The sequence below is a fragment of the Musca domestica genome, unplaced genomic scaffold (assembly GCF_030504385.1).
Source record: "Musca domestica strain aabys unplaced genomic scaffold, Musca_domestica.polishedcontigs.V.1.1 14, whole genome shotgun sequence".
NCBI lineage: Eukaryota > Metazoa > Arthropoda > Insecta > Diptera > Muscidae > Musca > Musca domestica.
The window spans coordinates 955680-969448 of record NW_026712192.1 but is presented as its reverse complement, the minus strand read 5'-3'; the positions used below and the strand labels follow the sequence as shown (position 1 = coordinate 969448).

The following is a 13769-nucleotide window of genomic DNA, read 5'->3' as shown; positions in this document are numbered from 1 at the left end:
TGGGCAAATTATTGGATAACGCAGTGTTAAAGTTAATCTCCATATTTTTTTTTTTTTTTTTTGTATTTTAGAGGAATATTTTAAGTTTCAAGTTTGAGATAAGAAAATTATAGATACCAATTTAAAATTTTCGAAGAGTATTTCATTAATTTTTATGAAGAAATTTTGCTCACTGAGAGCCCATATCAGAACTTCTGTATCCAACGATGTCATAAGAGATAAGATCTCTTAGAATATAAATTATTTGAAATTCAAGAGGTATAAAGATTGATATTTCATATTTTTCTCTAAATAAAATTTCAACCTTTCAATCTGCGAAAAATTCAAATTGTGAAAATATCGTAGAAGGAAAGGCTAATCTTAATTTTCATTTGTAACAATTATTTTTTATTAGAAGAAAAATCGTTTCAAACCCAAGTCTATTTTTTTTATACTCACTGGGAGTACAGCTAAAGATTTCAGTATTCAACGCTGTCTTGAGACAGGCGTTCGCATAAAAGTTATTCTTTAAGAATCAAGAATGTTCGATAATAAAAATAGTAGTTTTTTTTAATCAAAGAAAGATTTTATTTAAAATTCGACCCTTCAATCTTCGAAATATTCACAATCTCAGAATAAAATCATGTCTATGACTTATTCAGATATTGTGAAAATATCGAAATTCGAAAGGCAAATTTTAATGGTGATTTGTATTAATTATTTAAAAATATTCCCAAAAAAAAATTGTCAGTATCCTAAGTTTTTCAGTCTACTTTAACTTCGATATGCTTGTTTAAAATAATAATTTAAATATTTTAAAATTTATAGTTATTCGTAGATATTGTGCAACGATTTAATAGTCCCATAATTTTTTGAAGAAAAACTATGGGTGTTATAACAGTTTAATTATTACGATCTTCGTAGATTTGTTAGATATGTGTATGCTAGATATGAGAAAAATTATTAGTAAGAGGTCAAGTCCTTAATTTGAAAAAAGGGCGTCCGTCATTTTAATAAATTATTTATTATTATTTTTTTTTTGAGTCGTATCTGTCCTTTTTAAGAATTGGGAAAACGGTTAGCTTACATTTCGGATGCCATCCATAGAGGGAATTATATTCCGTCATTGCCCTCGCCTGCTCCTGTGTAGGAGTAAGCATATAATTTGGATTGTACTCCATTTCCGAAGGATATCACAACAAGGTATTTGATAAAATATGTGGATTTGGCTGAAAATTAAAACTTTTTTTTTTTTTTTGGTTTAGCTTACGCTAATGATGATGTAGCAATGCCATCGTTCGGCTGGAGAAAAAAAAAAGGAAAAAATTAATAAAATTGTAATTGTTATTTGATATTATCTGATACTCCACACCACTACAGCTAAAAGGTTCAATTGTCTTTGCTAATTAAAAAAAAAAACTTTGTAAGGAAATATTTCATAGGAAAATCCTCATTCAGCCTGGCCGAAGAATTCCTATGGCAATTCATATACAGCCTGGCTGAAGATTTCCTATAGAAATCCTTATTCAGCCAGGCTGAAAATTTCCCATGGAAATCCTTATTAAGCCAGACTGAAGATTTCCTAATCCTGAAGATTTCCTATGGAAATCCTTATTCAGCCAGGCTGAAGATTTCCTATGGAAATCCTTATTCAGCCAGGCTGAAGATTTCCTATGGAAATCCTTATTTAGCGAGGCTGAAAATTTCCTATGGAAATCCTTATTTAGCGAGGCTGAAAATTTCCTATGGAAATCCTTATTCAGCCAGGCTGAAGTTTTTCTATGGAAATTCTTATTCAGCCAGGCTGAAAATTTCCTATGGAAATCCTTATTCAGCCAGGCTGAAGTTTTTCTATGGAAATCCTTATTCAGCCAGGCTGAAGATTTCCTATGGAAATCCTTATTCAGCTTTTCTAAAGATTTCCTATGGGAATCCTTATTCAGCCTGGCTGGAGATTTCCTATGGAAATCCTTATTCAGCCTGGCTGAAGATTTCCTATGGAAATCCTTATTCAGCCAGGCTGAAGTTTTTCTATTGAAATCCTCGTTCAACATGGCTGAAGATTTCCTATGGAAATCCTTATTCAGACTGGCTGAAGATTTCCAATGGAAATACTTATTCAGACTGGCTGAAGATTTCCTATGGAAATCCTCATTCAGCCTGGCTGAAGATTTCCTATGGAAATCCTTATTCAGCCGGGCTGAACATTTCCTATGGAAATCCTATTTCCTATGGAAATCCTTATTCAGCCAGGCTGAAGATTTCCTTTGGAAATCCTTATTAAGACCGACTGAAGATTTCCTATGGTAATTCTTATCCAACTCGGCTGAATTGAAGTTTTGCTTTGGAGATCCTTATTAAGCCGAGCTGACTTAAAGTTTTCCTGTGGAAATTAAATCACGGAATTTTTATTATTTTAGTTTTCTTGACCTCGTAGTGGTGTGGAGTATAAATACAAATAATTTAAAATACATTCTACTCACATTTAACACATTTAAAAACGACATTTTAAAGTCTTAGCAAATATTCCGAAATATTGCAAAAAACTGATTTGTCCGATTATTCGACAGAACACGGTTATGGGTTCTGGGTTGAGTCCGTTTATCAATGGCTTCAAGTTGACTTCAGATTGTTTTGTTTTCCAACAATCCTCAAACTTTCATGAATTTTGGTTGGATATCCTCGGCTTATAGGCGATGTGACCACTTTTCAGCTTAAGAGGTTGTTTGGATCGTAATCGAAGGCAATCGATTTTTTTTCCAACTCGGATACTTTTGGGCTTTTCGAAGATTGTATTTATCTTTTAGAAGTATTAATCTTGTGTATAATACTTCCAATGGTATAAAATGGGCTTTGTTTGGCTTTATTTGTTTGATTTTTGATATTCTTTGAAAAACAAGTTTGATTTTCAAAAGGCAGAGTTAATTAGCTGTGTCGTGGTATTGGCTAATTTAAGCTGTTAATTGGGAAAATTGGGAAAATAAAATACGTAGTTTAAAAATTATTTTAAAAATTGTTATATATCCTACACCACTGAGATTTTAGTTTTAGTAATATTCTAAAATAGAAGATCAACAGATCAAGCAACACCAACTGTCTAATCCAACAATAAACAATCGAATGAGGAAAGTTTTTGTGAAAAAATGTCGCCCTGCTAACACTATTCCGTTAATATTCTTTTTGTTTTCACTTCAAAGCCATAGCAAAATTACTTCAAGATGAAATTTTTGACATACCAATATTCAACAAAAATATCGCTCAGAAAATTATGTTTTAATCAATTTTAACTGATCCTTTTCAGAAAACCCGTATTCTTATGTATTTAAGTATATTTTTAGATTATATCGACGGGTATTTAATCAAAGCTTGTTTCTGCTTTTGAAAGGCTGTGGCTACATCATTCTCATTATATATGTGTTTAAATTTTCAAAAAAATAAATAAACAAGTAACCAAAGGCTATAGTCGTGCCGGTCCAAGCACTACAATATGTTCGAAGTCCCTTATGTCCAAATCCATTTGTAAGATTTCGTTTTTGAAATAATGTCAAAGAGGCCTGCCCAGATTTTACCCAAATTTTAAATTTTTTAGTCCATTTGAACCCTTAAATTTACATCTTAAGAACAATGGGCTTTAATTCTGACCCTAACCTTACCCCCATGCAAAATCTTGTGAGGATCCGACGATAATTTCGACATGTATATAATACCCTTAAAACGTAGTGTTGTGGGGTGTAACAATTTAGAAAACTTACAATTCAAAATTGTAAGTCAAATTTAAAAAAATGCATGTGATCAAAGACATGACAAAAAATAAAAAAAAAAAAAAAGAAATATTTGTTTGGCCCAAGGACGAACCCTATTGAATTTGGGGAGAATCGGTTTAAATTTAGATATAGCTTCCACATACATCTTCAACCGATTTCGGTCAATTACCTAAATTTTGGCACATCCAACCGAATTCCATCTAGAAGCAAGTACATCAAATTTGGTGAAAGTCGATTCACATGTAGCCATAGCTCCCATATATATGTTCCATCCGATTTTTTGCTTAAGTCCCTCACATTCGTAATATGCATTCGACAACAATGATATTTGACACCAGATTTTAGGTACAACCCAGAAATGCCTCTGTCAAATTTTATCAAGATCGGTTCAGATTTGGATATAGCTCCCATATATATCCTTAATCCGATTTCAGGTTTTTTGTGCAAATAATGGCTAATATAAGCCCAAATTGAATGCATTTCGGGACGTAGGTTTCTATTTTATGGAACTTGGCTCCGATACATAATTTTATACCCTCCACCATACTATGGAGGGTATATTAATTTTGTCATTCCGTTTGTAACTCCTCGAAATACTCATCTCAGACCCAACAAAGTATATATATTCTTGATCAGCGTAAAATTCTAGGTCGACTTAGCGATGTCCGTCTGTCTGTCTATTGTAACCACGCTATCTTCCGAACGAATTGAGATAGAAGGCTACAATTTTGCACACATTTTTATTTTTCATATAACGGAACCTCCCGATATTCGGTATTTTGATGATTTCAGCGACATTATTCAGCGGAATTGTTTCAAATTTGGTATTTAAAGTTCGTAATGAATACTACAGCCTATGATAGAAAATTGTCTGTGCAGGTTGACGTCTTCATATAGCCCCCACATAACGGTACCATCCAATATTCGGTATTTTGATGATTATAGCGTCGTTATTCACCGGAGTAGTTTCATATCACGCATTTAGAGTTCGTAGTGGGAACTACAGTCTGTGACAGAAAATTGTCTTCGTGTCCAGGTCTTCGTATAGGCCCCATTTATCAGTACCTCCCTATATTCGGTATTTTGACGATTTTGGGTCCCATATACATATTTGTTCCCTCTGAAAACAAACTAGAACTGCTCTAAAGACAAGTGGTGATAAGTGGTATGATCTACTTCAAATAAATTCTTTTATTACGGGAGCTTCACTAAATATGCATATCACATACAGGGTTGCCCATATTCGACGGACCTTTGGGCCCATTCCAATCGACGAGACTTGTCCGCAGGCAACATTCTATACGTCAATTGAATTTTGTACGGGAACAAATGCTAATCAATGCGAATAATCCGTTGTAAAGTGGACCGAGCCATGCCCAACTGCTGAGAACGGCGTTTTTGGGATGTTCTTAGGGACCTCTCAACCCTGACTCGTACGGCAGCGATATTCTCGGCCGATCGCCTTGGTCGACATTTATATGGCCTCTTCGGATTAGAAAGAGCCTTACCAGTCGAAAATTTTTCGTATAAACGCTTAATGGTGTTCTTAGAAGGCGCACTTCTCACATTTCTTAATGTTTTAAAAGCACGTTGAGTTTTCACAATTGAATTCTTCTGTTGAATGTAAATTTCAACTATTTCAGAGCGCGTGTATTGGTCCATTGTAAAAATCTGCTAGGACTGACGCTTCAAACGCGGTATGTCATTAAGCGATGTGACATCTCTGTCAAAAGTTATGGCGTTGCCAGATGGGTCCGTCGAATATGGGCAACCCTGTAGTCGGCAACGTCCGACTCTGACTTTTCCTTACTGTTTTTGTTACTGAAAAAGGAAACGAGGTAGACCCATAGTTTCTTTTGATGATCGCATGTCAGTCTGTCCGTCCAACCATGTATTTTTGTAAACAAAGTACAGATCTCTTTTATCGCCCCATGCAGAGTAAATTTTGCACAAATTATTTGTTTGGGTCGAGGACAAGCACCATGGTCCCAACTGGAGATAATTGATCCAAATTTAGATATAGCTTTTAATTGTGCACCAAATGTGTGATATTAGTCCGAATAGAGATAATCGATCCAAATTGAGCCTCAAAGTAAGTGTGTCAAATTTGGTAAAAATCAGTTTAAATATAGCTATAGCTTTAATATATATTCTCTATTCGATTTGTTATATTTTTCCCCAACAGCCATAATATGCACCCACCAACAACGACATTCGGGAAAATTTGTTACATTTACATATATGCATTTCAGAAATATCTTTGCCAAATTTTATCGATATAGGCTGAGTTTTGGATATAAATCTCATATATATATCCCATTTATATAGTTCATTCGACCGCAAAAACGATATTTGATGTGGCTACTGTTTATGAACCGATATACCTTATTTTTAATGCCTTGTGGGGTCCCCAAGGTGTTTGGAGGTGTTACAAATGGAATGACTCAGAAAAATACCCTCCATGATAAATTCATAAATGTTTCAAGAAAAAAAAAACAATTTTAAGAATTTAGGATCGCAAAATCGCAATTTTGTGAGGACTTCGGAACTTTTCAGAGACTTGCTTTTAAACATTATGGATGTTTTAAGACTATAACCTAAGCACCTCCAGAGCCATATTTTGGCTCTCGAAGGGAGTATCCTATTTGGTGCAAACTTGGTACATCTTAATATTTTTGTCAAACTTAGATCGAGTTCGGAGATGGGCAATATCGGTCCATTCCTTCTGGTACCTCCCCCACAAAAGGTCGAAATTTTCAAAATATATATTTTTTGCACAGAAAGAGAAAGGATAAACCGATTTTGCTCCAACTTTGCAAATCCAAATATTTGCATCAGTGCTAGATCAGGTGTGAAAATGGACAATATCGGTCCACTCCATCAAGTACCTCCCCCACAAATGGTTAAAATTTTGAATAATTACAACTCTCATAAAATGTGTTGTACCTGGTGTTAAGATGGAATATATCGGTCCAAACCTCCTCCACCACAAAAATTCGAAATTTTCAAAAAAATATTTTTTGCACAGATAGAGAAACGATGATCTGAATTTGCTCCAACTTTGCAAATCCTAATATTTGCGTTAGAGCAAAAGAGTCAAAATTTTGAATAATTACAACTCTTATAAAATGTGATGTGAAAGTCCGATTGTCTTCAAATTTCACACATCCCAATATTTTTATCAACCTAAGGTCTGGTGTTAATATAGAATATATCGGTCCGCTCTTTCTTGTACCTCGCCCACAAATGTCGAAATTTTCAAAAAAATATTTTTTGCACAGAAAGAGAAAGAATAATACGATTTTGCTCCAACTTTGCAAATATCGGTCCACACCATCAAGTGTCTCTCCCACAAAAGGTCAAAATGTTGAATAATTATAACTCTTATAAAATGTGATTTAATAGTCCGATTGTCTTCAAATTTCACACATCCCAATATTTTTATTACGCAAGGTCTGGTGGTAATGTGAGATACATCTACGGTCTACTCCTTCTGGTACCACCCCTACCAAAAGTCAAAATTTTCAAAACAAAAAAAAATATTTTCTGGACAGAAAGAGAGGCAATAATCCGATTTTGCTCGAACTTTGCAAATCCTAATATTTGCGTCAGTTGTAGGTCAGGTGCGAAAATGGACAATATCGGTCCACACAATTAAGTGTCTCTCCCACAAAGGGTCAAAATGTTGAATAATTATAACTCTTATAAAATATGATGATTCCGTTTATCTTTATATTTCACACATCCTAATATTTTTATGAACCTAACGTCTGGTATTAAGACGGAATATATCGGTTCACCCCTTCTGATACCTCTCCCACCAAAGGCCGAAATTTTAAATATTTATTAAGCTCATAAAACACGAAATTAACATCCGATTCCATTTAGACTTGGCACGTCGGAATATTTCAGTCAACACAGGATCTGTTATAAAGACGGTAGAGATCGGACCATTCCTCCCCCACAAAGGGTCAAAGTTTTGCATAACCAAAACAATATTTTTTTGCTAACACAAGGTCTGTTGTTTAGATGGGATATATCGGTCCTCTCCTTCTGGTATCTCCCCCAAAAAAGCCCATTCTTTCAAAACACAAAACCGACCGATACTTTTTTCTTGTTTTTATTAATTCCTCGAAAAAACGTGATTTTTCTAGAAATATTTTTCCAATCTTCTCGAACGAGAATCACGAACTTTTTTAAGAATATGCATTAATTTTTCGGCAAAATTGTAGATTTTTTAAGACTGCCCTATTCAAAATTATTTTTTTATGAAAATATTTTTGAGGACTTCACTATTCGCAAAACTCTCTAGCAACAAATTGGTGACTTTTTATGAAAAGAATTGGCCTTTGTATATATATTTGTTGCTCATTTACTTAAAGAAGGACAGAGAAGGACTTGCACACAAATTTAACACTAATATCTGGTGACCTTTTCGAAAATAATTCTGGATGTCAAATATAAATCAAGGTTTTTTTCAAAACTAATTTTATTGGGATGTAATACTTTAAGTTTATTAGCAATATTCAAGTATATAATATGCCACTTGTCCTGATTCAATCAAATTATTATTATTTTTAAATATTTAAGCACAAATTAATTATCAGGGCGACATTTAATTTTAATTTAAAATTCACTTATTTTATTCATCACAAAATACTTTTTTTCTTTTTATTGGAGCAGAAATATAAAGATTCAATCTTGTCAGTCTTTTTTTTTAATTGACACACTTGCATTTTTTTTAAAGCCAAAAATTGTACTCATCTCCAATTTTTTAACACACAATGCCTTTTAAATCGGTGCTGCCTGAGTTATATTCTCGAAGTGGTGTAGGATATCACTTTTGCAAAAATTACTTACTTTTGATTGAGTAGATCTTGTTTATTTTAGCACTTTGAGAAGGACTTGACAATTTTGTATTTGTTTTATTATTCGACTTAACAATTCGAATAGATGTGAGAGAGCAATTTTCTTGTTATCACTTTAACTTGAAGGACTTTGAAGTGATGGGTCTAGGCAGAGTTTAGATTTACTTTTGTTTTAAATTTGGTTTTGAAGGACTTTTTCTTAAAAACACGGTGAGTGATCTCCTCTACAACACTATCACGAAGGACTTAATGATGAGTGTTGTTGGTGTTGATGAAAAAGATCAGGCAGAGTCCGGATTTTTATATCACTTTTTTGAAGGATTTTCTGCTGTTCTTATTGATACGTCAGAATTCGTTTAGCCTTTTAAATCGTTTAAAAGGACTTTTTTTCTCAAGTATTTTTCGATACTTTGAGTGGTCACAATTGGTTTAATATTTTACGTTTACGTTACGTTTAGATGCAAATAGATCTATCCGGTGATGTTTCTATTGTTGCCCTCGACCAGCCTGCATTTGGTGTGAATTTTAACACTTTTCGAAGGACTTTTAATGAGACTGATGGACTTTTTTTTTGTTGTTGTTTGAAACAATAGAATTTTTATGTTACGTTCACGTTACAAATGGATCTATCCCGTGTTGTTTCTACTGCTGCACTTGGCCAGTCTGCATTTGGTGTGGATTTTAACACTTTTCGAAGGACTTTCAATGAGACTGGTAGCTTTTTTTTCGTTGTTTTTGGGATCTTTTCTTTATTTGTTGTTAAAATCTGTTTTTCACTTTTACACTGTAGTTCATTGGTCCAATTTTTTCAGATTTTAACACTAGAGTTTTATTTCAAATTTAAGAGTCTCGTTTAGAGTCAAAACACTGGTTCACCGTGTACTTTACGGAAACGTAACATATATATCAAAAATTTATGCTGTTACAAGAAATGTGTTTTAATATATATTTAATTTATTTAATATATATTTTTTAAACACTGATCGAGTTTTGCGTATTTTAGTTGATTATTTGGGCTCCGTTTACTTTCCAGTTACGTAGGTTTTGATTTCCAGTTACGTGGTATTTTTTTCCAATTTCCAATGGCTGGTTGGCTGTTAACACTTTTCGAAGGACTTTAAATTTGATATTGATCCACGTTTCGTCAAAATCCAGTAATTGTCTTGCGTTTGCGTTGCAGTTATGTTACGTTAAATAACTGCAATTTTACACAAGTGGACAAAATTGTGTTTGATTTATGTTATTTGTTGTGTATATTGGTGTTTACACACACACAATTATAAATCACTGTTATTATGTTTAAATTAAAAATCCGGTATTTACGTTATGTTTACGTTGCAGTTATGTTATTATGCATTAAACATAAAATATCCAAAATTGGGTAAATTCACCTTAGATGTATATAAACCGCCAAGTTATCTACACTGATGTGGGTTTCGGTCGAAATCGGTTGATTGTATCACGTTAACGTTACAGTTACGGAACAAGGGTCACTTTATATCCGATACGTATGAATCGCCACTTTGTATGTTGGTGGGTTTCGATGTCAATTCCGGTATTAATTTCACTTCTACTGCAGAATTACGATTACGATTTAAGAATCGTAGATTTTTCAAATTAGGTTTTTTTTTTTACTTTTGATGTATATATAAACCGCCAAGTTATATACACCCAGTTGTGTTTATTTCAAAATCTGGTATTAATTCTAGGCTTACGTCTCTTAAAAAACGTATTGTAGGCAAATATCCAATTTTGAATTAATTTCCGTTATAGTTGTTATTTTAATAGCCAAGTTAATCTTAAGGTGTCAATTCCGATAATTACTCTTACGTTTACGTTACGATTTTGTTGAAAGGTATCGAACGTAAATTTTGTCGATTTTTTTTTTATTTTTCTTTAGTTGTATATAAACCGCCAAGTTATATAAACTAATGTTTCACTTGTCAAAATCTGGTATTAATCTTAAAATGTCAATTCCGGTAATTACTGTTACGTTTACGTTACGATTTTTTTTTTTTTTTGAAAGATATCGAACGTAAATTTTTGTCAAATTTATTTATTTTTCTTTAGTTGTATATAAACCGCCAAGTTATATAATACACTGTTTTGTGTTTTTTTTTATATTGTAAATATCAGGTAATTATCTTACGTTTACGTTACAGTTACGTATGGAGCGTAAGTGTCCAAAATTAGTTGAATTTGCTTGATTTGTATATATAAACCGCCAAGAAATATATACAATCGTTAATTGTGTCAATATCGGTTGATTGGCTTACGTTTACGTTACGTTCAAATGAAAACGTATTGAACGTGAGGGTCCAAAATCGGGTATTTTTTATTTTTAAGTGTGTTTATATAAACCGCCAAGTTATATAAACTGATGTTTCACTTGTCAAAATCTGGTATTAATCTTAAAATGTCAATTCCGGTAATTACTGTTACGTTTACGTTACGATTTTGTTGGAAGATATCGAAGGTAAATTTTGCCAATTTTTTTTTATTTTTTTCTTAAGTTGTATATAAACCGCCAAGTTATATACGCTCTTTTAGGTTTTTTTTTTTAATTGTAAAAATCGGGTATTTATCTTACGTTTACGTTACGTATAGAACGTAAGTGTCCAAAATTAGTTGAATTTATTTGATTTGTATATATAAACCGCCAAGAAATATATACAATCGTTTATTAAGCCGATAACGGTTGATTGGTTTACGTCAACGTTACGATTTTATTAAAACGTTCTGAACGTAAGTGTCCAAAAAATTAGTATTTTATTTATTTATTTCTTTTTTTTAGTATATATAATCCGCCAAGTTATATATACCAATGTCGGAATTTTAAAAATCTGGTAAATGTCTTACGTTTACGTTATAATTACTTGAAAACGTAACGAATGCAAATGTCAAAAAACTGGTTAAATTCGCGTTTTTTTTTTTTGTTTGTTTTTTATTTACGTTTATACGTATGTATATATATACCGCCAAGCTATATATACAAAACGATGGTAACAAGTGTCTATGCTACTACTTGTTTGCCGGGTAGTTGCTGAAGTTTGGTAAAAGAGTATTCCAAATGTTGTACTCAATGTGTTATGGTTGTGGAATAACAGGCTGCTGCTCTCCCGCGTGCTCTCTCTCTCTCTCTCGTTCCTTCTCTCTCCTTCTTTTTATAATTACAAAACAGTGCTAATTCTGTTTGTAATATTCCAGAACACAATAACGTTATTTGCCGTTAACGTTATGTGTTACACGTTCGAAAAAAAAAACTTCGTAGGTCGGGGTCCCGTCACTTCAGCAGCCTTGAATGCAAAAGTTGTGAACACGAAAATTTGCCGGTTTTCGCGTTTTTTCCTTTTGCCTTGGAATTGCAAACTCTGGCAAACAACTGTTTACGAGCGAGCTGTTTGTCAGAGAAATGGTTTGTCAGGTTGTTGTAGTTGCCGGATTTGGTGGCTAAGGGTTGATGTGTCCTCGGTTCTATGGACACGTTTCAATTCAACCGAAATCGTTCAAGCGTTACGTTCAGAACTTATCGCAACAACGATTTAATTCTGGAACCGCGGTTTCACTCGTCTAAATGTTACGCGTCACTGAAATGTTTAATATTATTTATCGCAATTGAGTAGAATTTCCCGTTCAACGTTTCCCTGCACGAATTGCCGAAATATCAAAAATGTCTTTGAAATCTGCCGTAGAACAAAAATGAAGAGAACAAGAAAAAAGAACAAAATTCATTAACAAAAGCTTGTCATCATCAACATCGTATGCATATCATTCCTCAAACCAACAAACTTTTATGACAACAATAAACAGGCAGGCAGACAGACACACGCACACACTCATATGCAAACATACACACACACACAAGCGCACACACTCAGACACTTTCACATGTTTAGTAGTAACAAAAGCCACGAGTATTTCTCTCTAAGGGTTGTTGTGTTCCGTCGAAGGAACTTGCTATTCGTACTTGCGTTATTGGCAACCGACCGCTGTCAGGAAACGTTGGATAGAAACTGAACTGACAGTTCAATTCTGTTGCCGTATTTATAGCCATTTGTGGTGTACTAAACTTGACAGTGGCCAAATGCAAGTATGGCCATTTTGGCGATTTTTTCCATATTTGAGACATAAAGCTCAGGTTCAGGGGACAGCTGATTTTTTTGGCTCTCAGAGAAACAATGAGACAATGACGAGTTAAGGCCCAATTACATAGCATGTTAAAGACATGTGTAAAGTGAATATTTTACTATTTATATTAAGCAATATTATAGCATACTTTGAGGCACTCACAATCATTTTTCGAATTATAAATGGAAACATTCGAATTTTAATTGGAATCATTCGAATTATAGGTGGAATATTGTGAATAACAAGTGGACGTATTCGAATTACAAATGGAATAATACGAAATACAAATGGAAATTTTTGAATTAAATGGAATATTTGAATAATCAAATTACAACTAAAATAATTCGAATCACAAATGGAATTCTCGAATTGTAAATAAAATGTTATGAATTAAATCAAAAATTATTCGAATTACAAACCAGTAAAAAAAGTCTTAAAGTCGGACGGGGCCGACTTTATGATACCCTACATCACTTTGCTAATTAAGTAGAGCTCCGCATAACAATTAAAAGCTTTTATTGGAGAATTCAATCATACACGCTATGATTATAATTATAATTTAAAGTTCAAAGAACTAAATATGCCGAAGCATTTGTATCTTTTAAATTCGGACTTGTATTGCCCATTTGGTGCACAATTAATTTGAAATCGGATAAAAATATATATGGGAGCTATATCCAAATCGGAACCGATCTCGATAAAATATGGCAAAGATATTTCTGAGCTGTATTTGATATATTTCCCTGAATATCGTTGTTACGCAGTGCATATTACGGCTGTGGGTAACAAATACAACAAATCGGATGAAAAATATATATGGGAGCTACAGCTATATCTGTACCGTTCTTCACCAAATTTGACATACTAGCTTCTAGACTCAATTCTGTCGTACGTGCCAAATTTCATCCCATTTGGGCAAATATTACACGTTTGGTGCACAATAAAAGGCAAATCGGACGAAGATATATATGGGAGCTATATCTAAATTTCGACCGATTATCTCCAATTTCAATAGGGTTCGTCCCTGGGC

General features: G+C 33.4%; 1 long non-coding RNA gene across 1 annotated transcript; it reads right to left on the bottom strand.

Annotated features, from left to right (window-relative positions):
- Positions 1-997: 997 nt before the first annotated feature.
- Positions 998-12631, bottom strand: LOC105262103 (uncharacterized). The gene is made up of 4 exons (XR_891662.2): positions 12579-12631; positions 8604-12294; positions 2463-2935; positions 998-1281 (listed from the first exon to the last, which is right to left on the bottom strand). It is a non-coding gene; the product is annotated as an uncharacterized LOC105262103 (long non-coding RNA).
- Between the last annotated feature and the right edge of the window lie 1138 nt (positions 12632-13769).